The sequence below is a fragment of the Schistocerca cancellata genome, chromosome 1, assembly GCF_023864275.1.
Source record: "Schistocerca cancellata isolate TAMUIC-IGC-003103 chromosome 1, iqSchCanc2.1, whole genome shotgun sequence".
In the NCBI taxonomy this organism is placed as follows: Eukaryota; Metazoa; Arthropoda; class Insecta; order Orthoptera; family Acrididae; genus Schistocerca; species Schistocerca cancellata.
Window position 1 is genome coordinate 848,513,781 of NC_064626.1, and position 26,455 is coordinate 848,540,235.

Genomic DNA, 26,455 nt, shown 5'->3' on the forward strand with positions numbered 1-26,455 from the left:
CCTTTTTAAGTTCTTTTCGGGCATGTTAAGGCCCTTTTTAGCCCATTTTTTGTCACTGCAGTACCACGTTCGGCGTATTTACACAGACGTGAAGTGGCCATTATACAGAGGCAGCACGTCTTCAAGTTTTATTGGCGAAAAAGTTCTGACTAAAAACATACTTTGGTGACCTCAGAACCCTTGCCACATGGTCACTACGTCAGTTAAAACTACATTTACGCCTCAGACCGGATATTACGTAAGCACGGTAAACTTGATCCTCTGTGTCTCGGTAACGGATAATGACACAAAAAAGAGTTTCAAGTTTCCCCGTAACATTATCTTAAGAACATTTGGTAAGAATTTCGGAGATTTGCCTTAAACAGAAATTATGGAAGTGGTGATCCCCACAACTTTGGTACTCAAAATTCATGGTTTATCGGGTGTACCTTGATAATGGATACAGATTTCGGAAACGGGAAATGACGTTTCTGGATGACTGTCTAAGGAATGTACAACTAAAATTTGAGCCATTTTCTGTGGTTAGTTGTTTAGAGAACTGCGGCCCACGATGCAAAAACGGCTAAAAACCGGCTGCGGTTTTCTGCATAAGTGCGGTAACTTTGAACCTCTGGATCTCATTAACGGAGTATGATATCGAAAAAAAGTTCAGAAGTTCCCCTAGAATATCGTCTTAAGAACATATGGGAAAAATATCGGCGATCAGCCATGAACAGATATTATAGAAGTGGTCAACTCCATAACGGCTACTTTTCGTACACAAAAATCGTGGTTTATCAGAGTTTTCTCAGCAACCGCCTGTGACAAGCGGTGCTTTTATAAGCTAGCTAAGGTCCACCCTGCACCACATCTAATTTCAAAGAACCAGTCGATCCACTCAACTTGCCTGGGCTGGTGGAAGTGCGCAACGATTAAATTGTGACCCAGTACTTTAGTATAGATACAGTATGACTGTTCTTCCGATAGGTATACAAATGGTCAGTAGGATTAGAGCTATCCGAATCACTTGGTCCCTTATCTCACTAAACACAAGTACAAACATGCCATACGACAGGAAACCCTGGTATTTAGGACCAACAGCTATTTCCCCCTACTATTTAAGAAGCGTTGATGGTAATTGAAATACATTTGATTCGAGTCTTGCTTAGTTTATTCTGTATGCTTATTATGAACGTGCTGTTCCGTGCCCCGGTGGCCACTATGCGTGATGACAACAGCCTAACCACAGAAGCTTTCGTCCGCAGTGGCGTACATGCCGACACTGTTTACATAACAATATTGCATCTTATGGTAACGGAAAGGAAGATTTAAAAGCCAGATTTCTTGGATGCATATGCTACTATGTGGTGAGAAGACCACTGCTTGTTATTTTTCCTTTGACATTGCAGACAGTTTTTTGTTTCACGCGTTACCACTCGTCCATTCCAGAACGTGTTTCGCAATATTCCAACTCCTGTATCACGAACTCACGAATTATAATAGGCAGAGGTAGAAGGTCAGGACTCGGTAATTATGAGTGTCAGACACGGCAACCAGCTATATGGCTACCACAGGGCAGGCTATGGACGCGCTGTTTAACACTGCCTCTGAGGACTCTCACTCGCCAGCAGGCGGCGTTGTGACAACTGGCCGGCGGCCGTCGGCGACGACGCGGCTGCTCTGCCGCAACAAGTCGCGACTACCGTTTATACGGTACTTACTGTACTCGCGGAAAGCGTCCGAGCCGGTTTTCTGCGGCACTGTGTGTCACGTTAACAAGCTCCGACAAGGCCTGGCTGCTGCCACGCAGCACCGCTGATGGGCGCTACTTGCAAACGCCACATCCAAATTCTAGACTTCAGTAGCGCCTGGAAGATCGGTAAAAAGAAAAACATTTTCGGTAGAGCCTACTGTTTCGAGAAAATGCCTCTTTTTGTCGCGGAAATGTCACTTCACTCGGTCACGCCAAGTTCACATTCGTTCTTGAACTGGGTCCGAAAATGTACAAAGGACAGTCAAATGAGAATGAGAAAGAAAAAAACTAAGTTAGCTGTTTATTATTTCAAGAGTAATCGCCATAACTGTTAAAACATTTCGTTCGTGGAAAAATGTTTGGGGTTGCTTACGGAATCCTGATTCTAGACAGGCGTGCACCTCTTTGTCCGAAGCAAATGGACGGCCACGAACGTCTTTCTTCTGGACGCCAAGGATATGAAAATCGCGTATGGAGGACGTGTAAGGCCTCCTCAGCGAAGCTTCTGCGGCGTAGGCAACATGTGGGCCCGCCTACATCCTACATACAGTCCCGATCGCCCACCCTGCGATTTCTATAGTTTTGGAGCCCTGGAGAAAGACATTGGCCGTCGATTTGCTTCGGACAAAGAGGTTCACGCCTGGGTACAATCATGGCTCCTTAGGCAACCGCAAACCTATATCCATCAAGGCACTGAACGCCTTGTCTCACAGTGGGAGAAATGTATTAACAGTTACGATGATTACTTTTGAAATAATAAACAGTTTACTTAATTTTTCCCATCTGTCTCGTTTTTATTTGATTGCCCCTTATACAGCATCAGAGTAAATGCGTAGTTGTAATCTTGGAAACTCAATTACAAGAAACTCATTAATGCAAAACAGAAGGTATGGAACGTGACATCAGACAAAAAAAGAACATGATCGCCATAATTGTAGAAATTCGCAAAGTGGATAAGTTGCAATACCTCTCGAAAGATTTTGCGCAAGCGTCGGACTTGAGAAAGAAAGCAATTGTATATAGATAAATCTAGTTGGATGAAGTTTCGAGTAAGGATTACCATCTGACAGGAAAATTCCTACAAAGCTGGAAGGGACAAGGGGGTATTGTACTCTGAATGTACATGACATAAGGTTTAGTGTAGTGGGGAAAGTCATGCAGGTGTAACAATAATTTTCAATTTCTCTGTGTGAACAATTGTGTTCAACTGGGAAAGAAACCAGGTATAAAAGGGAACACGAAGATTGTCAGCATCACAGATAAAATGAGAGAGAAATATCTACCTGTCTTAACAACGGTGGAGGCCAGGTGCGAGTTGATGGTCACTTGTTGAAAAGAGAGAGAGACCCGTCGCAGCAAAAGCCCTGGGAAAAATCAACAGTCAGACAGAGAAGGATCACCTAGCGAGGTGGCGCAGTGGTTAGCACGCTGGACTCGCATTTGGGAGGACGACGGTTCGAACACGCGTCCGGCCGCCCTGATTTAGGTTTTCCGTGATTTTCCTAAATCTCTTCAGGCAAATGCCGGGTTAGTTCCTCTGAAAGGGCGCGGCCGACTTCCTTCCCCATCCTTCCGTAAATCGATGGGACCGATGACCTCGCTGTTTGGTCCTCTCTCGCAAATCAACCCCAACCAACTCAGAAGGACGTGGGGAATCCGAAGTCACATCTGACGTTACCTTCGGCAGGACGCCAGTAAACGTTTCTGACGCCTCGCCAACCCGACGGCAAGTATAGGTGTCAAGAAAATGAAGAAAAGCACTGTGACGCCGTCTGTAAGTTAGGTGTTTGATAACCATATGTAAGACCCGAATTCGATCCCCGTGCCACAGAGGTGTTTTCCTTAGTGGGAGGACCGGAAAGCGGTCCACACAATCTCTTGTGGACAACAAAGCAGCTAGTTGGGGTGTAACGGCTCCTGTGTCGGAAGCGGACATGAATGGCATAGATAGCGATATGCTCCAGTACTCCCATTCAGTTATGCCCGTCGAGCGGTTGACGGTCGGCGAACTAGCGTCCTATTGTTCTACGAAGAAGGGAGTTTAGTGTAACTGGCGGCATTCGAACAGACAATCAGAGGAACAGAAAGCCAACGTCACGTTTCATTTCAAACGCTGAGTCCACGAACGTTGGATCTACAAACGCTGCATTTTCGTCCCCATGTATTCCCATTACTCTGGTAGGAAGGTGTTTGCGTTTGAAGTATTGTCACTGTCGCGGACATTAGAGACTTATATGATAAATTCAATCGATCGCGACTTTGTTAAACGAAACTTCCCACTGTTTGCCTGAAGTAACTTATCATAGGTACAGTTAACCGTAAGAAGAATGGTCGGACAGGTCCTGAACAGACGACCAGCATCAACGTCAGCTCAGTCTGATGGAATAGTCCAGTGGTCTTAGCCGGGCGGAGTGGCCGAGCGGTTCTAGGCGCTACAGTCTGGAACCGCGCGACTGCTACGGTCGCAGGTTCGAATCCTGCCTCGGGCGTGGATGTGTGTGATGTCCTTAGGTTGGTTAGGTTTAAGTAGTTCTAAGTTCTAGGGGACTGATGACCACAGAAGTTAAGCCCCATAGTGCTCAGAGCCATTTTGAACCAGTGGTCTTATCTGTTTATTTGCTTTTATTGTTAAATATTCTTACTCTGGTTGAACGTCATTGTTATCACTTGCTGTATTTGTTATTATGATCAGAGCAACTGTATTGTTAGGCAATGAAATTCTTGCGAACATTTTCCCGCGAAAGGAAAAATATTACCAAAAGGAAAAAAATGGTTCAGATGGCTCTGAGCACTATGGGACTTAACATCTGTGGTCATCAGTCCCCTAGAACTTATAACTACTTAAACCTAACTAACCTAAGGACATCACACACATCCATGCCCGAGGCAGGATTCGAACCTGCGACCGTGGCGGTCACGCGGATCCAGGCTGAAGCGCCTAGAACCGCACGGCCACACCGGCCGGCTACCAAAAGGAGAAAATGCATCAAAACTTTATGAAACAACGAATTTTACAAAATGTGTTAACCTTTTATGGCCATACAGCACAAAGTTTTTCCCAATGGAAAATCAGGCGGACGAATATTACCTACACAGTTTGTCCTGTCTTCGTCAGATATTACATTTTAGAAAACAAAGAGGTGGGATAAAGGGCACATTCCGAATCTGTTGTCTTGGATATGACCTCAGTTGTCAAACGGTTGTCGCCTTTGAGGCCAAGGGAAGAAAGTTCCTATTTTGCAGTTAGACACAGAATATGACAGAGATGATGATACAGAATATGACGATAGAGAATAAACGAAACGGGAGCTGCATCGTTCTCAGTGTAAAACTCCTCAAAGCATTCAGGCTTGTAGTGTGTGGAACATTAAGGTGAGTTACCAACAAAATATTCTTATTATCAATATTTGTGTTTCCTGTGACAAATAAAAAATGATGTCTAGATTTCCGAAAATATTTGAAGGCCGCGATGTCACGACATTAACCTCGGCTGATGAAGTCTGAGAAGACTCGGCACGAGAAACGTGCAGGTATTCTGTCCATTAATGTAACTCATCACTGAGCTCCCGTCCCGAAATAATGTAGGTTCCCCAATGGTGTCAATTAGCTCCAGAGAAACAAGTTCCGCATGCCACGGAGGAAGCATGACGACACAAAAACCCCATCTGGCAGCAGCGCTGAAGGGCAAGGGAAAGTAACGCTCGTGTCCCAGTTACACGGCAAAATCCGTTAACGGCGACGAGGGGCACGCGAAGGGATGCACGGCGACCTCGTCTCTAGCATGTGATTTTCCTTATCTGCACTGCATTCTCCAGTGTCTCGTCGGCACACAACCGTTTATTTCTAGCCGCCGAATATTTTAGCAAACTACAGTACGGTATACAGCTAAACATTTTAGATAAATACATGAAAATGTTGTAACCTTTCTGCAAAAACTGGTAAATGATTCAGGCAAGCCCGCATCTCGTGGTCGTGCGGTAGCGTTCTCGCTTCCCACGCCCGGGTTCCCGGGTTCGATTCCCGGCGGGGTCAGGGATTTTCTCTGCCTCGTGATGGCTGGGTGTTGTATGCTGTCCTTACGTTAGTTAGGTTTAAGTAGTTCTAAGTTCTAGGGGACTGATGACCATAGATGTTAAGTCCCATAGTGCTCAGAGCCATTTGAACCATTTTTTTGATTCAGGCAATTTGAACACGTTATTGCGTTCTTGATAAGTGTTTCCTCCTTACCCTCCCACTACTCTTCGACCTTTCCTCCTACAGAACTCATGAATATTTATTATGCTGACTCAGGAGTCAGAGAGCTCATAGAATCGCAAAATCCTTACACAACAGTAAGTGAAATAAATTGGAGCCGTTCAATTTGGGGCGTACGACGAACGTATCCGTTTTGGTAGGGCGGCGAAATTTGGCGGTAATGGGCTATGGCAGCAGACTAACAACGAGAGTGCCTTTGTTAAGAGCGCAACATCGCCTGCAGCGCCTCTCCTCGGCTCGTGGCCGTATGTCGGTAGCTCGTGGTCTAATGGCTAGCGTTGCTACCTCTGGATCACGGTGTCCCGAGTTCGATTCCCGACCAGGTTGGGGATTTTCTCTGTCCGGGGACTGGTTGTTTATGTTATCCTCATCATTTCATCATCATTCGTGAAAGTGGCTAGACAGGATTGTGTAAAAATTGCACTGTATAAAAATTGGGACTTTCTACGGGCACTGATGACCGCGCAGTTGAGCGCCTTGCAAACCAAACATCATCATCATTGTGACCGTATCGGTTGGATCCTAAATGATTGGAAACCCATAGCCAGATCAAATGAATCCCGATTTCAGTAGGTAGGAGCTGATGGTAGACTTCGAGTGTGGCACAGATCCCACGAATCCTTGGATCCGAGTTCTTAACAAGGCACTGTGCAAGCTGGTGGTGACTCCATAATGGTGTGAGCTATATTTACGTGACATGGACTGTGTTCTCTGGTCCAGTTGAACCGAATATTGAGTAGAAATGGTTATTTTCGGCTACTTGGAGACCATTTGCAGCCATTCATGGATTTAATGTTCCCAAACAACGATGGAATTTTTGTGGATGACAATGCGCCATGTCACCGAGCCATAATTGTTCGCGATTGCTTTGAAGAACATTCTGGGCAATTCGGGCGAATGAAGCAGCCACCTAGAACGCCAGATATGTATCCCATCGAACACTTAAAGGACATAATCGAGAGATCACTTCGTGCATAAAACTCTGCACCAACAATTCTTTCGCAATTACTGACGGATATAGAGGCATCATGGGTCAGTATTTCTGCAGGAGATTTCCAACGACTTGTTGAGTCCATGACGCGTTGAGTTGCTGTACTACGCTGTGCAAAACTAGGTCCGACAAGATATTAGGAGGTATCCCACAACTTTTGCCACCTCGGTGTAAGTCGCGCAGTAGCGATGAAATTGAAATCCAGGCAACAAAGACGGATTTCGAAAAACTAATAATGAACATGACGTGTTAAAAAATTATGGACGGAGAGAGAGCGAATAAAAGATATTGCGGTATCACGCATCGCTTCTGATACGACCAACATTTCAATCAGCGACGTAAATTTAACTCTGTTGAAAACTTCACATAGAGACTGATCACAGCTTATTGAAATTAATTTGAGAAAGGCAGTCACAGAGTGCAAAACCTACACCATTAAATACATTAAAACGAACGAAGTGTCTCAGTATTCAATTCACTTGAGATACGTACTGGGCTAACCTTGCTTAGAGAACCGTGTAAGTTTCCCCAAGGAACTGGACTTCCACTGGGGGGTTGGGGGGGGGGGGGAGGGGTTGTTTCGAATCGCTTTGCAGCCAACCAGATGTAAGTTTTCTGTAGTTTCCCCAAATTTCTGAAGGTAAATGCTAGATTTGTTCTTTCGAACAGTGTACGGCCGATACCCTTACCCAACCTAACCTTGTACTCCGCTCATGTAATGACCTTATCGTCGACGGGACATTCTTCCTACCTTCCTTTCATCTATTTCTCCCTTACATGAAGATGTGTTGTTTGCATACACATTACTCCCCAGATTAATTACGTTGACATTAAGGGCAAAAAGTACAGCCGGCCGGAGTGGCCGTGCGGTTCTAGGCGCTACAGTCTGGAGCCGAGCGACCGCTACGGTCGCAGGTTCGAATCCTGCCTCGGGCATGGATGTGTGTGATGTCCTTAGGTTAGTTAGGTTTAATTAGTTCTAAGTTCTAGGCGACTGATGACCTAAGAAGTTAAGTCGCATAGTGCTCAGAGCCATTTGAACTAAAAAGTACAGTAGAAGAATAAGATTTTGCCAATTGATTGCAAAATACGTTTATCCGCCGCGATAAATTTACTAATGCAAACAATTGCAGGCTCCAGAATGTGATATGGATCTCAGCGTATCGTTTTACATGAATCCTCACTGCTAAGATAATATACTGGGTCGGTTGCTTGACCGACAACTCGTTCACAAGTAGCGTTGCACCATATGCTATCAGTGCATGTATCAAGTAGTTTATGATAGTAGAATAGATTGCACTGGCCTTTCGTTTGTATCGTGTGCCTGTTATTGCAGAATTTCGTACGCTTTGGCAGATAAAAAAAGCTAATGGTGAATACATAGGCACTGTTCTGCTGTTCCACACTTATTCAGCATACACAGCAAATATCTAAACTGTCACGAACAAATGTGTCTCACAAAGCAAGAAATAACACTACGACAGACATCCTACAACTCAGAGACAAAGAGTGACAGTTCTCCTTCATCGTTCAGGACACCACGAAGAGTCTATCTGCATCCGTTAGGTCAGACAGTAGTAGTTGACGATGAAGTTCGCCATCTGTCGAGAAGCTGTGTTACTAGATTTTAGTTGGATTTGTACGTGCTAAGGTATCCGCAGAGTGAGAGACAGGAAAACGAGAGTTGAGAGAATCGGCCCGAACTCTTCGTCCCGTCTTCCCATCTATGACACTTTGTTTCACTGCACTACTTTCATATTCCACTCGCGCACTATTTTAAAACGTATAATCTTGTTATCCTTGATCGATTTTGCATTTTTATCAGAATTTACCGACCTATCGACATCGAGATAATCGGATCAGATACGGCTAGAGACGGTGGGTTTAGAGGAACAGCAGTGAGCTTCTATCAGATTTGCTGACAGGATTTTAGAATTCGCTCCTTCACAATATGACCCTTGTACCTTAACCGGTACGCTACCATTTTTTATGCAAATATGTAGTTGTGTAGGACTGTCATGCGCTATGCGGTCACTATCCTGTAGATTCAACTTTTCCTCTTTTCTTCCCGTATTCTAAAGAAAAAGAGAGGTGGTGGATTTGTATCCTCAAAGTGTTCGCTACACTACTCATGTTAAACTGCGCTGTGCAGATTTAAAATTTGATGTGGATTTGTGATCTCATCTTTTTAAAAAGTAAATGTGCCGGTAAAAATCACGGCACAGCTAGAGACTAGGGTCGGGACGACTGCCACTCTTCGTCTGCAACGGCAACGCCATAAATCGCTGCCGTAATGCCTCGTTATTGCCGATAACTGTATGGTATTTCGAGGCATATTTAATTGGGCGATATAAAAACGTAATGATAAGAATCAGATTTAGTGCTCAAGCGCAACGGACTAGACACGATTCGGCCATTCGCATCTTTGTATATTACCCCGTAATTTCTTGGGATATTTAATGCGCTCTCAGGTATTACGTGTAATAGCGAACGGAGGCAGTCAGGTGAAAAGCTACGTGTGTGCTGTCCCCGGCGGCAGCCACGGCGGACCGCGGCGGGGGAGCTATTTTTAGCCGCGTAGACGCCGTCGCATTCCACGCGCGCCGCGATTAGTTTTGTTTATGCAGGGAGCTCCAGTTAGTCACGCACTGCTAACCACGATCATTGCACGAGTTGTTGAGCTGCGTTTTTCGTGTTTTGTTTAATTTTCCGTGATGCGCGTAACAACGCAGAAAAATTAATGGTTTACGCAGCCGACTAACACAGGCATCCAGCTGCGCATACTGCGAGTTTGAGGGCCGCAGCATTATTTGGAATAAAAAGGAAGGCACTAAAGAGAATGTGTTAAATTACGTGGTAACGCATCCTCCGTGAGAGTGACACTGCTAATAAGGGTCCTGTAGTACGATCAGCTCCTTGCGCATAGCTCCCGAGTACATTGTGTCCTAATATTTTAACTAGCTCATTAAACATGTCTTAACAACAAATCTTACAGACCATCTGACGTTCATGGGACAAAATGTTATGGAGGAGCAGTATATTGACCATTAATGTCCCTGAATTGATCTGTGACTTTTTTTCTTCAATGGTGTAACATGCAATACGCATAGATGTCGTTAGGAACGAAGAACTACCTTAGCTGCACAAGGCTGCACAAAATAATCATACGCGGCGTGGCTGAAGAATCATCCTAAAAGTATCTTTACGCAGTACGGAAAAACTGGGAAGACCTAGCCGTAGCTGTCCCTGAATAGTGATCAAACATCAGACTAGTATAGCGTTTGTGACCACAGTGTAATAAAAAATTACCTTCTTTTGTTGCAACTTCATCGTTCTCTTTGCCGATGGCTGAAAACAACTGCTCTCTCTATCGTCATAATATATAAAATTGCGTATTGGGTTCAAAAATCACTTGCAGACTACAGAAGCGAGTGAGATCTTGGCAACGAAGGTAACGGGAACGTCCATAAATATATAAAGAAGTAACGGAGGCAGAAAAAGGACATAATAGTACTTACCTCTAGCTAACAGGGAAGCTCACCGGCTGCTTTAAGGACTGCAACTCACCTGCAAAACCACAAAAATATGTCAGGCTAAACGGTAGCAGATGTGCAGAGGTACTTGTCTAATATTACTGTGACATAAAGAAATATGTCAGACGTAACATCACACATTTCGCGGTCACAGTACTGTGCACATACGTCCTCCGTCTATTTCAGAACCACTCTTTAGTGTCTATGGCGTAACGAAACAAGACACGTCATACAGCACCTTAATTTTCAGCTGACAGTGAAACTGGGGTTATTTAATTCATATAAAAGCTTATAAATGTGCGATATCTATGTGACTAGCGTACGAGGGGTGAAGACGTTTCTCAGCGGTGGTTTACATTTCTCTCGCGGTTCGCACTACGCCCGTCTAAACGCATATCGCTCGATCATTCACGTCTTTCAGTTTATCTCCTCGAGCTCATTCTGGTGAGATGAACAGTCACCGGTGTGATAAATGAATGTGACAACGTACTTGACACGAAGCCCGTCTACCATCGTGAGAAATCGGAAATTAAGCCTCAGGCAGAGAACATTCAGACGTTTTACTTAATTCTTTGTGAATATTTCCATCCACTGCTTTCACTAGGCTCAGCTTATCTTTAAAGATTAAACACATGCACAGTCACTTAAGGTGACGTCAGCAACTTCAAGAAAAGTCCTTGCCCAAAGAGAGGAGAGCCACGGGGAGCAAAAACTAATCAAGTGCGAACCCTACAAGGCAGGAGGGGAAAAGAAAGTTCAGTTTGCTCTTCTGGAACTGATGACGTGATTATTTAGTACTTATTTCGTTTCGTACAACTGTATTCGTCTTTCATACCAAACGAATGGAGTGGCCACAAATAACAAACGATACGCCTTCCGGTGACAAGTCGAGCAGAATTTTAAAACTGCTTAAAAATTTACGCTTGAGGTGCGGATTCGTCCCCTCACAGCGACTCGACTTTCAATAAATAACTCCAACCCCTGTCAGTCGCGTAATTTTAGGGAAAGGCGAAGACAAAACCCTTCTTTGAAAGCACGACGAGGACGAATGCAATCCAGGGAAAACAAGCGAGGCGAATAAGGAAGGAAAGGCGGGGGGAAGGGAGGGGGGCAGGCAGTGAAAGAACAAGGGGAGCTCTGTAAGCAGCTGTAGGTCGGTAATGAATGTTCCACGCGCCGTTTCCCACCCTCTCTTTTTGCTCGTCACTTGAACCTCGTGGAGGGCTGAACTAGAAGCCGGCGCTGGGATTCTCAGTTTCCCGCTGGCTACGTCCCGTGAAAACCCCCTGTGCACTGAAGCGGGCCACTCTTGTTGCTCGGTTTGCGACACATTTCTGCTGTTTTTAGTTGTCAGTTTATCTTATGTAGCATACACTTTATGTATCAACTATCATGCAAGTCGAGGCTATAAGAGATTTAAATCAGCAGAGTAACTGCACATTCAAAAAATCTGTGGTTTCAACTTGTTATCGACTGAAGCCGCTCACAATAATTTTGCAAACTATAAAACCAAATTTCGAAAACAGTGTACTGATCAATCTCGAGTACAGTACACAAAAGAAGACTAAGTTTGTGACACTTGATGAAGAATTTAAATATGTTTTTTACTCACTACATATGCGGAACGTAAATGAGAAAAGCGATCGATCGGAAACAGTGGATGGTAGCACAATGAAGTATTCCTTGGAAGTTGAGTAAGAATCGCGTGACCATCACATACATACTGGCGACTGTAGATGCAGGTGCCTCCTAATAAATGGTTATCAGTCGAAGTGGCGATGTGTGATGTTCTTCTGGATTATTTATGTGCTCGTTACGAGCAAACAATGCACGTATTGTGTCGATTATGTGTAATAAGGCATACATAATTTTGGACACTAGCGTACCATATCGCGTTCGCGAAAGTGTTCTATTATGGCTGTTTCCTGCCTATCCCGTCTACAGTGTTGGCCATTTTTAAAGCTGATGTTCACTTGGAAATTAGCTTCTACATTATTGCCGAAAAATGTTTTGATCAGGTTGATGATGAAGGTGATTATGATTTGATCATGGTTTTATGATGTAGATGATTACGAGTTTATAGAGAAGAGACTGATCGATCCCCTCATTCTAGGTGAACTCCGATGTTAACGATGAGGAGAAGGAGGGTAAACAGGGACCTTTTCCATTGTGAAATGCACTTCGATGACACGTTAGTGCAATCCATTACTTTCATTACGAAATTTACACATGTCCACTTATGAAGGCTAGTTGTAAAGTCATTGAAATAGTGGCAGATCGAGTTGGTGCAAAGACATTTTGAATAGCCCGATGCAAGAAAATGGCTCGTTCAAAACAGATTAAATATGTTACGTGTGATACATGATAGTGAACGTACACTGACAACGCTGCATGTGCTTAACTAAACCTATGAAATAACCACCGACACCAAAAAGTAACCTTGTCAATAACTTTTTAAGGTAGTCGATCATTTTTCGCAATCTAGAGCTTCTGTTTATGCAGGATTATGATAACCTGAAGACCTGACAGAGCTAGTATGTTAAGACATAATACAGGGTCGCAATGCAAAACTAGCCTGGAAAAAAATTTCGTCAAGTTTAATATATACAACCCAATCAGGGACCATCTGCCCCACTTCCGTATGATGTAAACCGGCTAGCCTGTCTTAAGGTACATGAAATGTTTTCCAGTTCAGTTTTATTTTACCCACGCTGTATATGCATAAGTAGCACCACTGTACAATATGAGCACACTGAGGGATTGTGGTGTTAGTGATTCATTTGTCACGGCCATTGGCGATCAGATGGCGCTCAGGAGCCCTGTCCGTGCGCCCTCTGTTGTGACTCTGCAGGCAGTAACTGTGGTGAATTTACGAGGTGAACAGTGTTTGTAACAATCATCCGAGGGCACAACCATTGCCCAGCAACGAATATGTACTTCTGTTGAACATCTTCAGGCCCACGGGAAACTGGGTCAACGTATCGACGGACTATTGCACATGGACAATGTATCGGTGATGTGTCGCTGCTTTCAGCAGTGGTTTGTGGAACATTCCCACACTTGTAGACCATGTTCTGGACGTTGCGAAACCCGGTCTCAGATTTCACTACTGTGTCATCAGGTACCATTGGGAACTGTCAATTGCAGCAACATTAAGATCAACTTGTGTCTCTGGTCGGGATACCACAGACACTGCCAAGCGTGGCTATCCTGGTGTCGTGAAAGAGTTCAGTAGAGGAGAGGGTGGAGTGGCGCTGTGACGTCTTCAGTGACGGAGAGGAGGTATATACGATGGGTGGACGTACACTTGTAGGTCGCAGACCTGGTGAGCTGCCTAATCCAGAGTGCATTCGCCCACCACGCACAGATCCCATCCCAGGCTTCATGATGTGTGTGTGTGTGGGGGGGGGGGGGGGCTATCAGTTGCAACTCACGGTCACATTTGGTGTTTCTGCAGTGCAAAGTATTCAGCGTCCGCTATATTGCACAGGCTATTATCCCCGTGCTGCTGCCATTCCTACGACATGAACTTTATCAGCTGGACAATGCACGTTCACATACAGCTGCTGCGACGAAACTTGCTGTTCATGGTATGTAACAACTGATCTGGTCAGAAGGGTCACCATACATCTCGCCAATTAAATAAGTATCGGACATGATGAAGCGGAAACTTACTCGTTCTCCAGGGCCTGCAAGGAAAATTTCCGGATTACAATAAAGGGCGCAAGATGTTTGTCACAACCTGCCGCATGATATCCTTCCTTTATGACTGTTTACATGCGAGAATACACACCTGCGTTGTCGCCAGGGGAGGTACAGCTCTTATTGATGCGACTGTTGGTCCGCCCTTAACTGTGACTTGTTGAATCATTTGATCTAAATTTGTTATCATGTACTTCTACTATGATGAACTAACTGTCACCTCTCTTGTGAGTAAAATGACCTTGTCCCTGAAGGTGCTGTATTTTTTTTCTACGGTATATTATGATAAACAAAACTGAAGACTTGTAGCATGGTACACATTTAAAATGTTCACTCACGGATATGACATATAGTTGTGGTTTTAACGTCACTGTTGTCAGCCTCGCAGGCTGTAAACTGACTGACACTCCTGAGGTATTAATAACAACAATAGCGGGAGAAACAGCGTAGCGTTGTTTTATAATTTCTCCGTAATGACAACAGCTAAGCAAATGGTCTGCTTCACATACTCAATTGATACACTCCTTGATAAAGTACTGATTTGGGAGAGCCATAGAAAATCTGAATCAAAATGGCCCGAGAGACATATGAAATTTTCTTCAACCAAAATACGAGTTCAATGTCCAAACAACTGTCCCACTGAGCTCTGTAACAGCAAGGAAGGCCAAGTTGAATTCCGAATAAAGTTCCTGTCTCTCCGAATACCACAGAATGAAAATAGATATATCACATTATTTTCGGTGCAGAGAGGTGTTACAGCTAGAAGGAAACACATGAGACACAGATACGAACGCCCCGTCCCATCCCCTTCGCCTCTGTCACTACACAAACAAAGAGAGAGACAGAGAGAGAGAGGCAGCAGGTTGATGCACGTGTCACACACTGTGGGATGAGCAGCGCGAAACAATGGCCGCCACCGCCACGGTAACGGTGCCATCGGCGATGGGGCGGAAATCAAGGCTCCGGTGGCTGCAATCTGGAACAATTTCCTCCCTGCCGTGCTAATGAGCGCTGCGCGCGGGGCAGTATTGGAATTATCGCGGTTTTCTCGCAGCTCGCGAGGCGTTCGCCAGCTATCTGTCAATTTCCTGGCGCGAGCCGGCTCGCGCAAGACGACGCGCAGCCGCGTCCTAATGCGCCAATTTGCTGACGCGTCGCTCCTCGCGGATTGCCGTTAATTCGCAATACCACGCGCGGCTCAAACCTGACCCGCCTGCTGCAGAACTACCTCTTCCACAACATCCAATTGGTGGATTGTAACGCGCGGTACGAAATAGATCGACTATTATAAATTATATTTTCACACTAAACTGCTGGCTTGCACCCAGCTGACACACGTGAAAGTGTACGATAATGAAAGCAATAAAGTTCCAGTATACGTGAGTACTCAAACGAGGCATTTTCGAGATAACTGCAAATGTGGAACGAGCTGCCATTGACTTCAGTGTGAGAATTGACCTTCTTAGTGCACATGTATTTGAAGTGTAACAAGTCAGTATGGTCCGACGTGGACTGGTCGCGCAGAGCCTGTACCTTGGCGTTCAGGATTACCTGGCCTCATTCGTTTGGGTCTTTCTGTCTGCGGTCATCTCCAAAGTAAAGTGTTGATATGTGTGAAGAACTGAAGCTGCGAATTGTCGAGATGATCTGGGGATATTTGAAAGAATTCTTAACTCAATGCGGAAAGGAGTGTAATACTGCGTTAAAATGCGAGTACGATAGGTGAAACACCTCCTCTAACAAGTACGAGTGTGCATTAAACTATACCGTGTAACGAGCTGAAGCAGTTTTGTATTTGTTGTTAACGTAATGCCGTGGGTAAAATTTGTGTCCAGTTAAATGAGACTCAATTGATAAGTTTACATGTGAAACACATTTGTAGTATCACAATATTTCATATTGTTGTCAGTGTCGGCTCGAACAAATCATTCGCAATTATGTAGCGAAAGGCTCGTTTTCGGATGCGTGTATACTAGATCGTCTTCGCTTGTATAATTGCGTAGGCTTCCGGCCAGAGCCTGACGACACCATACCCAGAAAACTTTTATGTCGTATTCGCTTGGGTTATCATGCATCTTCAGGCACCTCAGTTTTCGCTATTAATTATGACACAATCTGTATGGTACATCCAGGGAAGAGGGAAAACAGAAGTCGTATAAAAAAGGAAACGGTGACGAATAATGCAAGAAGACAATAATATCGAATCAAAGTTAACAGTGAGTGATATCTTGCAGTTGGCATCGCAGTCTTTCAAAATAAAAGGAAGCATTGTTAATGGAATCCTAAAGCTTATGGAAATAGACATTCATTAACATAAAAATGGTTCAAATGTCTCTGAGCACTATGGTACTCAACTTCTAAGGTCATCAGTCCCCTAGAACTTAGAACTACTTAAACCTAACTAACCTAAGGACATCAAACACATCCATGCCCGAGGCAGGATTCGAACCTGCGACCGTAGCGGTCGCGCGGTTCCAGACTGTAGCGCCTGGAACCGCTCGGCCACTCTGGCCGGCCATTAACATGAATCTTGGTAATTTTTGCATTAAAGACAAGAAAAAAGTTTTCAGACAGTAATCTAAATATGAGTTCAATGTTTTTCTGCTTAATTCTATTCTGTTCTGTAATATTTCTTGTACAAGAAGCTGCACTGTGCCAACAGACTTACGTTTCACAAGATATACAGGGAATTCCCTCAAAATCCACAGCTCGATAGCAGCTGGTGTGCGACTTATCCACTAGAACGGTCTTTGAATCATGCCCGAGTTTAAAGACCCTCTTTAATAGAGTGATTAGCTAATCGAAAAATCTGCCGTAGAAGACTACAGTTTAAGCTATGTGAAAGTTCCATATTCGTGCGTTATTTTCAAAGGCTATACAGTTCAGAAATCTTTCATCGTTACCTTACACATTTCTACAGTAGCCTCTTTTTTACGGATCCGTACCTAACTCGGTAAAACGGAACGCTTATATGATCTCTCTGCCAGTGTGCCTGTCCGAGTGTTAAAAACTCTTTTTTTCACGATTTGGTAGACGTATCAAGTTAAAGTTCATGTCACATACTAAGATTGCGGTCCCTTGGCGGTGTAAAAAATTGCAGTTTCCAAGACCATGCAATCAAAAGATACAGTCACTTATGTCACACATTTCGATACTTGAAAACTCGCTCATTTTGAGACGTACAGGCTACTAGACCTAGAATCATGAATTTTGGCAAGAAGTAAGGTTTGACAGTACTAACAAAGAAGAAGACCAGAAAATTGGTTATTTTTAATTATGCCACACGAAAAATGTATTTGTTTTGTCATATGTTATCCGACTTCGGACTTAAAATTAAAGCATTCTCGAAGGTCTTGGAATTCCCGGGACTGATATCTTACCCGTATCAGTGTCGTAACAGGCAAAAATCATCATCGAAATTCTCGATTCCCAGAATGGATGAACTGTCTGTTACATAATTAAGTTTGTACGGAACCCTCACAGCGCAAGTCCTACCCGCACCTGGCGCCTTGTACTTGACAATGCCTTATCTCGGTCCTATACGGAAAGTGAAGATCGCGTTAGCAGACGAGTAGCACTCGACGGATAGAAAACTCGTAATAAGAGTCGGTGATATGAGATACCTGAATTTCTGGAACAGACCTTAGCAATACCGTTGTGCAAGAAATACTTGTCGGCTTCCACACGCAGTCAGCACTTACCATCGACATATCACGAGTCGGCAGTGTTCACAAATCGTGACTACAACGCGAAACATGTCGAGCAGAGGCGTAACCGCACGGTGTAGCGAGGAAGGGCGGAGGGGGGGGGGGGGAGGCGTCACGAAAAGCGTGCGAGGTGGACGCCAGATGGGACCGGGCGCCGCGTGCCCAGTGCTAATCGCCAACCTACCAGAAGCCGGGCGTGCTCAGCTCACAGAGCAATCTGACAAATTTCGTCCCACACCAAAATATTTGGTCTCCGAACTACTACGAAACTGAACAGCGGCACTTATTTCTCCAAGGGTGGCATCTTCCAGTTGAGTAGAAGCCGCGAGATGTTTAAATACTATAGCAACGAGTCATGATAGACGACGTCAGTAGCCGCGCGGGATTAGCCGATCGGTCTACAGTGCTGCAGTCATGGACTGTGCGGCTGGCCCCGGCGGAGGTTCGAATCCTCCCTCGGGCATGGGTGTATGTGTGTGTTTGTCCTTAGGTTAAGTAGTGTGTAAGCTTAGGGACTGATGACCTTAGCAGTTAAGTCCCATAAGATTCCCCACACATTTGAACGACGTCAGTAGTGCACAGCTACTACCGTAAGGAGGCGGATCCTGATGTAGGTGACGTGGTTTACGTGCTAAGTGAATACGTGTGTACGAAATGGCAGCCAGGCAATGTGGTTACTTCAAATAATAGCCTATACGTTACAGTACTGTTTCTGACGAGTGTATGTGACACTTTAAAACTCTGTACTGCACCGGGATTCGAACCGGGACCGCTGTCTTTCGACAAGAGGGCGTTACCAATCACGTGATCAGGGCACGCTTCACGGACCAACTTCAAATCTTTAGCTTCTCTGGAGGACGTTCCATTTCATAACTGGTAGCACACTGCTGGGAAAGGAAGAAAATCAGATCCGAATCTCAATCTGGCCTATTGTCTTGTCACATGTAATCGCCATAGCATTTACTCTGCAAAGCGTAAATATTCTCGGTAATTTCCACTTCGACGAATTCAATCAAAGTTTTAAAAACTTAAACGTTCTGAGCCTAAAAATATTGCCCAAATCCCTTAAAAGGCATTTCCAGTGAGGTAAATTCAAGGTAAATCTCAACTATTTGCAAGCACGTCTGGTTATAACTGCGCCCTTCTCTGTCGATCGCTTCACCACTCATAGTCAGTGGTTCTGGAAAGCGCCCGTCACTGTGTAGCACCAAGTGACCTGAGGCTACAGATCTGATTATTAGACTCATACAGAGTAGGAGTTCGGATTGATTAAGAGGGTGAAGAAAACCCCCATGTCGACTTTCAAGCAACTACTACCACACTCGCCTTAGGAGATGTAGAGAACAGCGGGAAATTTCCATCAGTAAGGTCAGACGTCGATTAAAGCCTCGCTCCCAAATGCGATTCCAGTAATCATCCTGCGGACGTTGTAGCTCTGTAATTATAGTGTTTTAAATTTCTGTGTCACCGCAGCCAGTGGATAACAATAGCGAAGTGCTAACACCACCAGACACCTCAGGAACCTTTCACTTCAGGAACTGCTGACCAACTGGAACGCGAGTTAAGAAAACAGTTTTTCAACCGACATGTTTTAGTTGTGTGCTACAGGTTAGCAATCCTCGTGACACACATTAAATCAATGTACAGCTATGATGGATATAGGGAATGAGAATGTGTTGCTTGGTGATATATGTCGAGATTTGTCAGGAGGACTTCTTGATAGGTATTTTGTCAATTTCGTAAGAATTGTCTGTCAGGCTTCAACGGGTCACTCTGTGACGAGAAACTCGAGTAAAAAGAAATAATGTTTCATCGATATCCGCAGTGGCTCTGTTCGCCAAGTCAGGAGAAAAAATTGGGTGCCGTCTTGAATTGGGAATCATCCTCTTTTCTCCACGGGTTATTTATGGAAAGCAAGACAATGCTGATCCGGCAATGACTTCAACAGAGCTCCTTTCGAATGCTGATATGGTAGCAATACGCTCCAATGCTTCACTTCTGCGGTAAGTCTCACTATCGTCTCGTAACAAGGAAACATCAGAAGCAGAGACTATTCCGAACTAAATATCGACGCGTGTATGTAGTCTGGAAGAAAGCTACGCTACTTATCAGACAACGTACACTGCGCGTAATGTACAGTGATTTGTTAGACATAAATAAAGATTGTGGTAGAGATCGTTCACTTAGAATAGCACGTGGTGCATCGTCATGCGTTAGACTAGAGTTGTCCTCGATGGTGAGTGTTCATCGGAGGTGAGGGTATCATCTGGAGTGCCCCAGGGAAGTGTGGTAGGTCCGCTGTTGTTTTCTATCTACATAAATGATCTTTTGGATAGGGTGGATAGCAATGTGCGGCTGTTTGCTGATGATGCTGTGGTGTACGGGAAGGTGTCGTCGTTGAGTGACTGTAGGAGGATACAAGATGACTTGGACAGGATTTGTGATTGGTGTAAAAAAATGGCAGCTAACTCTAAATGTAGATAAATGTAAATTAATGCAGATGAATAGGAAAAAGAATCCTGTAATGTTTGAATACTCCATTAGTAGTGTAGCGCTTGACACAGTCACGCTGATTAAATATTTGGGTGTAACATTGCAGAGCGATATGAAGTGGGTCAAGCATTTAATGGCAGTTGTGGGGAAGGCGGATAGTCGTCTTCGGTTCATTGGTAGAATTTTGGGAGGATGTGGCTCATCTGTAAAGGAGATCGCTTATAAAACACTAATACGACCTATTCTTGAGTACTGCTCGAGCGTTTGGGATCCCTATCAGGTCGGATTGAGGGAGAACATAGAAGCAATTTAGAGGCGGGCTGCTAGATTTGTTACTGGTAGGTTTGATCATCACGCGAGTGTTACGGAAATGCTTCAGGAACTCGGGTGGGAGCCTCTAGAGGAAAGGAGGCGTTCTTTTCGTGAATCGCCACTGAGGAAATTTAGAGAACCAGCATTTGAGGCTGACTGCAGTACAATTTACTGCTGCCAACTTACATTTCGCGGAAAGACCAGAAAGATAAGATAAGAGAGGTTGGGGCTCGTACAGGGGCATATAGGCAGTCATTTTTCCCTCGTTCTATTTGGGAGTGGAACGGGGAGAGAAGATGCTAGTTGTGGTACGAGGTACCCTCCACCACGCACCGTATGGTGGATTGCGGAGTTCGTTTGTAGATGTAGATGTAGAAGAATGCAGTGAGTGCCGTTGAGAATGTTACTGGTAAACAGCAGAGCTAGCGGAAGCAGAGGCAGAGGGTGAAGGAATAAAAGGAACAGGAGCTGCGAGGAAAGTTGTTTATTTTGCGCGCAAGGTGGGCCGCGCATTGATCACGACTTAACACGACATGAGGCCTCCGCGCGAGGGAGTGGGGAGCAGCAGCCGCTGGAGACGGCTCGGCTCGGCTCGCGTTCCTATTGATTTTATTGTCGACACACGGGGGTGGCGGCTCGCGGGCCTACCGCTCTGCCCGCGGGGACACCATTTTCATACCCGAGGCGAGGCGCAACAGTGTCCGGAATGTCGGCGCGCAAACACGGAAACTCACACAGCGGCCGCTCAACTCGCTCACTCATGAATATTTACGTCCACGGTGATGGAGCCGTGTCCTGCGATGAAATTAATCGCGAACCACAGCGTAAGAAGCTCATAAACAAATTTCAGTGCCATTTAGGCACACAGAGGGAGGAGTGGCGAGTCTGCTGCTTAGGGTATCACACCTTGCGGAGTTATTTTCTTACCGTAACGTGAACTGGAATTGTACGAATAAACAAAAATTACCGAAGTAGTTGTGTGCGTTGCAGCCTATAAGCAGTTATCGCGGAATCTAAGAAAGTAGCAACTGTAGAACGTTCTTTATAGGAAATTAGCGGTTCTCATTGGGGGATTGGACGATTCTCCATGCCGCGCTTTTCACTGTGGTTTCCAAAAATACTTCCGCGTAGGCTTGCGCCAGATGTAGTGATCTGCGTCTATACAAACGAGTCGTTTTCTGTCATGATAATTTTCAATTCGACGACGTCGACGCCGATTTGAAAGACTCAAAAACGGAAACAAATCCTAATGGTCCATTGCTCGGTTCATAAGGCGGCGCAGACACAATCGCACTCTGCTGTTATTACTCGGCGAGACGAACTGGTTACCCGGCTCGAGCGAGAACCAACTTAATCATTTGATTAAGCTACAGTTAAAAGTAACGAACATTGTTACCTCACAATGCGAGCGCGAAAACTGATTGTGGAAACTATCTTCTGGGAATCTTCCGTAATTAGCGTCAATATGAATGAGAAGGATGTGATATTGCCGACAGAGAAGGTGACGGAAGCGATGCAGACGAGCAGAAGTTAAACTATTCCATACAGGTGCTTCATTATGTACAGACGAGAGAACATAATTGAAAAAAAAGACCTAGAAAAAGAAAACAAAGCGTTCGTATGGAAAAATGATGCTTCAGAATTAAAGGAGCCTGTGGCTCATTTCAGACGAACCGTGGATTCACAAACACTACACTCTGAAAATGTGTAGCAAAGTGACAGTGTGTGAGGCGTATTGCCAAACAGAAATGCCAGACAACCTTTCATTGTTCATAGTGAGGTTCGGTTCATCTTCACTATTCCTCAGTACCTGTGGTCAAGGGTCAAGTCTTTGATTAGTAATCAAAACGTCCTCGGTACTGGGTTCGAAATCCGCCACCGTTTAATTTTTTTTATTAATAACATTGGCGGCCGAAGATTTCTGGCATAAGAAGTCACACACATTCTGCCAATGGCCTTTTCAAAGAGGGCGGCGGAACGGAAAGAGGTCCAGGGCACTCTTTTGTCTTTGGGGTGGAGAACTGCTCCTAAAGGCAAAATAATCAGCAACGACCAACCGCATGAGGATCCAGAAGGCGATGGAAACCACTGTATTAAAGGCAAATAACGTGTATCCACAGGACACATGGCGTCTAGTTGAAAAAGCGTCATGATGATCTCTCCATTGGCAAAAGATTCCGGAATAGTCCCCCATTCGGATCTCTGGGAGGGGACTGCCAAGGGAGAGGTACCATGAGAAAAAGATGGAATAATTGACGAAAGGATAGCGTTCTACGAGTCGGGGCGTGGAATGTTAGAAGCCTGAACGTGGTAGGGAAGCTAGAAAATCTGAAAAGGGAAATGCAGAGGCTTAATCCAGAGGTTGTAGATGTCAGTGAAGTTAAATGGAAAGAAGACACGGATTTCTGGTCAGATGAATATAAAGCAATATCAATAACAGCATAAAATGGTTTAATTGGAGTAGGGTTCGTTATGAAAAGGAAGGTAGGGCAGAGAATGTGTTACTGTGAACAGTTCAGTTCAAATGGTTCAAATGGCTCTGAGCACTATGCGACTTAACTGCTGTGATCATCAGTCCCCTAGAACTTAGAACTATTTAAACCTAACTAACCTAAGGACATCACACACATCCATGCCCGAGGCAGGATTCGAACCTGCGACCGTAGCGGTCTCGCGGTTCCAAACTGTAGCGCCTAGAACCGCACGGCCACTCCGGCCGGCAAACAGTTTAGTTATAGGGTTGTTCTTATCAGAATCGACAGCAAACACACAGCTACAACGATAGCTGAGGTATACATGTCGATGTGGCAAGCTGAAGATGAAGAGATAGAGAAAGCATATGAGGATATTGGAGGGGTAATACAGTACGTGAAGGGAGATGCAAATCAATTGGTCATGGGGAACTGGATGGCAGTTGTAGTGGAAGGAGTAGAATATACGGTTACAAGAAAATATGGGCTTGGGACAAGGAATGAGAAAGGAGAAAGACTGAGTTCTGTAATAAATTTCAGCTAGCGAATACTCCGTTCAAGAATCACAAGAGGAGGAGGTATACTTGGAAAAGGCCGGGTGATACGGGAAAATTTCAGATTACATCATGGTCGGACAGAGATTCCGAAATCAGATACTTGATTGTAATGCGTATCCAGGAGCAGAGAGAGATTCAGATCAGAGTGTAGTAGTGCTGAACAGTAGGCTGAGCTGAAGAGTTTAGTCAGGAAGAACCAATACGCAGACAAGTGGGATACGGAAGTACTAAGGAATGAAGAGGTACGCGCTTGAAGTTCTCTAACGCTATAGATACAGCAATAAGGAATATCTCATTAGGCAGTGCAGTTGAAGAGGAATGAACATCTCTAAAAAGAGCATTCACAGAAGTTGGGCCGGCCGATGTGGCCGAGCGGTTCTAGGCGCTTCAGTCTTGAACCGCGCAACCGCTACGGTCGCAGGTTCGAATCCTGCCTCGCGCGTGGATGTGTGTGATGTCCTCAGGTTAGTTAGGTTTAAGTAGTTCTAAGTTCTAGGGGACTGATGACCTCAGATGTTTAGTCCCATAGTGCTCAGAGCCATTTGAACCATTTTTTTTTATTTACAGAAGTTGGAAAGAAAAACATAGGTACAAAGAAGGGGATCCAGTATTATAATCAGGATTTAAGAGAGCTTTGGAAGGCTTAAGATCAAATGAGGCAGAAGGGGTAGATATCATTCCATCAGAATTTCTGAAGTCATTGGGTGAAGTGGCAACAAAACGACTATTCACATTGGTGTGTAGAATGCATGAGTCTGGCGCCACACCATGTGATTTCGGAAAAAATCATCCACACTATTCCGAAAACTACAAGAGCTGACAAATGCGAGAATTATCGCACAATCAACTTAGCAGCTCATACATCCAAGTTCCTGACAAGATAATACACAGAAGAATGGAAAAAGAAAATTGAGAACGCGTTACATGACGATGGGTTCACCAGAGAGGCAATTCTGACGTTGCAATTGATAATTGAAACAAGAATACAGAAAAATCAAGACGTGTTCATAGGATTTCTCGACCTAGAAACAGGGCTCAACAATGTAAAATGGTGCAAGATGTTCGAAATTCTGGGAAAAGTAGTGTTAAGCTATAGGGACAGACGGGTAATATGCAATATCTACAAGAGCCAAGTGGAAATAATAAGAGTGGAAGACCAAGAACGAAGTGCTCGGGCCGGCCGGAGTGGCCGAGCGGCTCTAGGCGCTTCAGTCTGGAACCGCGCGACCGCTACGGTCGCAGGTTCGAATCCTGCCTCAGGCATGGATGTGTGTGATGTCCTTAGGTTAGATAGGTTTAAGTAGTTCTAAGTTCTAGGGGACTGATGACCTCAGATGTTAAGTCCCATAGTGCTCAGAGCCATTTGAACCATTTGAAGTGCTCGGATTAACTGTTCAATCCCTACATCGAAGAAGCAATGATGGAAATAAAATAAAGGTTCAGGAGTGGAATTAAACCAAGGTGAAAGCATATCAATGATACGATTCCCTAATTACATTGCTGTCCTGAGAGAAAGTGAAGGAGAATTACAGGATGTGCTGAATGGAATGAACAGTCTAATGAGTACAGAACACGGATTGAGAGTGAATGAAAGAAAGACGGAGGTAATGAGAAGTAGCAAAAATGAGAACAGCGAGAAGCTTAACATCAGGATCGATGGTCACGAAGCAGATGAAGTTAAGGAATTCTACTACCTAGGCAGCAAAATGACCGATGACAGACGGAGCAAGGAGGACATCAAAAGCAGACTAGTACTGGCAAAAAGGGCATTCCTGGTCCAGAGAAATCTACTAGTATCCAAAATTGACCTTAATTTGAAGAAGAAATTTCTGAGAATGGACGTTTGGAACACAGCATTGCATGGTAGTGAAACATGGACTGGAAAAACTGGAACAGAAGAGAATCGAAGCATTTGAGATGTGGTGCTACAGACGAATGTTGAAACTTAGCTGGACTGATAAGGTAAGGAATGAGGAGGTTCTGCCCAGAATCGGAGAGGATAGGAATATGTGGAAAACACTGACAAGGAGAAGGGAAAAGATGATAGGACATCTTTTAAGACATCAGGCAATGACTTTCCTGGCACTAGATGGAGCTGTGAGAGCAAAAACTGTAGAGGAAGACAGAGATTGGGATACATCCAGAAAATAATTGAGGACGTAGGTTGCAAGTGCTACTCTGAGATGAAGAGGTTAGCACAGGAGAGGAATCCGTGGCGGGCCGCTTCAAACCAGTCAGAAGACTGGTGACTCACAAAAAAAATTCCTCAGTGACAATAACAGGAATACTTTGAACTATCATGTACAAATCGACAGAAAAAATTAAAAACACGTAGAGATAAAGAGAGTCGAAATTTTAGCATTAATTAAGGATTCACTAACCTTCTCCTCTTTATACCATTGACAAAATTTTTGCTAGAAAATCGTTCCCTTTTACTACCGCCATACGATCTAGACCTAAAATCCCACAAACATGGTCTGAAATCGTGCAAAAAATAAGATCTGTAGTGATAACACGCTCTGTAATCTTTACTTCCAACTGTTACGCAACCTTGACGGTCGTTGTGAAAGATTTTGATCCTATGAATTGGTATTAATCTACCAGCAGAATAAATGGTAGTCACTAAGCGAATAATATGGCCATCATTTTTATTTTAAAATTTCACAAGGACCTGTGGAACACAATTGGATCCTGGATAACGCA

General features: G+C 44.5%; 1 protein-coding gene across 5 annotated transcripts in view; it reads right to left on the reverse strand.

Moving 5' to 3' along the window:
* LOC126188996 (TOX high mobility group box family member 4-B-like) overlaps nucleotides 1–26,455 on the reverse strand; it is a 477,811-nt gene that overhangs the window by 222,004 nt on the left and 229,352 nt on the right. For 2 of the 5 annotated variants that reach the window (XM_049930816.1, XM_049930808.1), the window contains exon 2: nucleotides 10,496–10,544. The exons of the other annotated variants lie outside the window; for them this stretch is intronic. The gene's annotated coding sequence lies outside the window, so the exon portion shown is untranslated. The remainder of the gene's footprint in view (nucleotides 1–10,495; nucleotides 10,545–26,455) is intronic. 5 annotated transcript variants of the gene reach the window in all.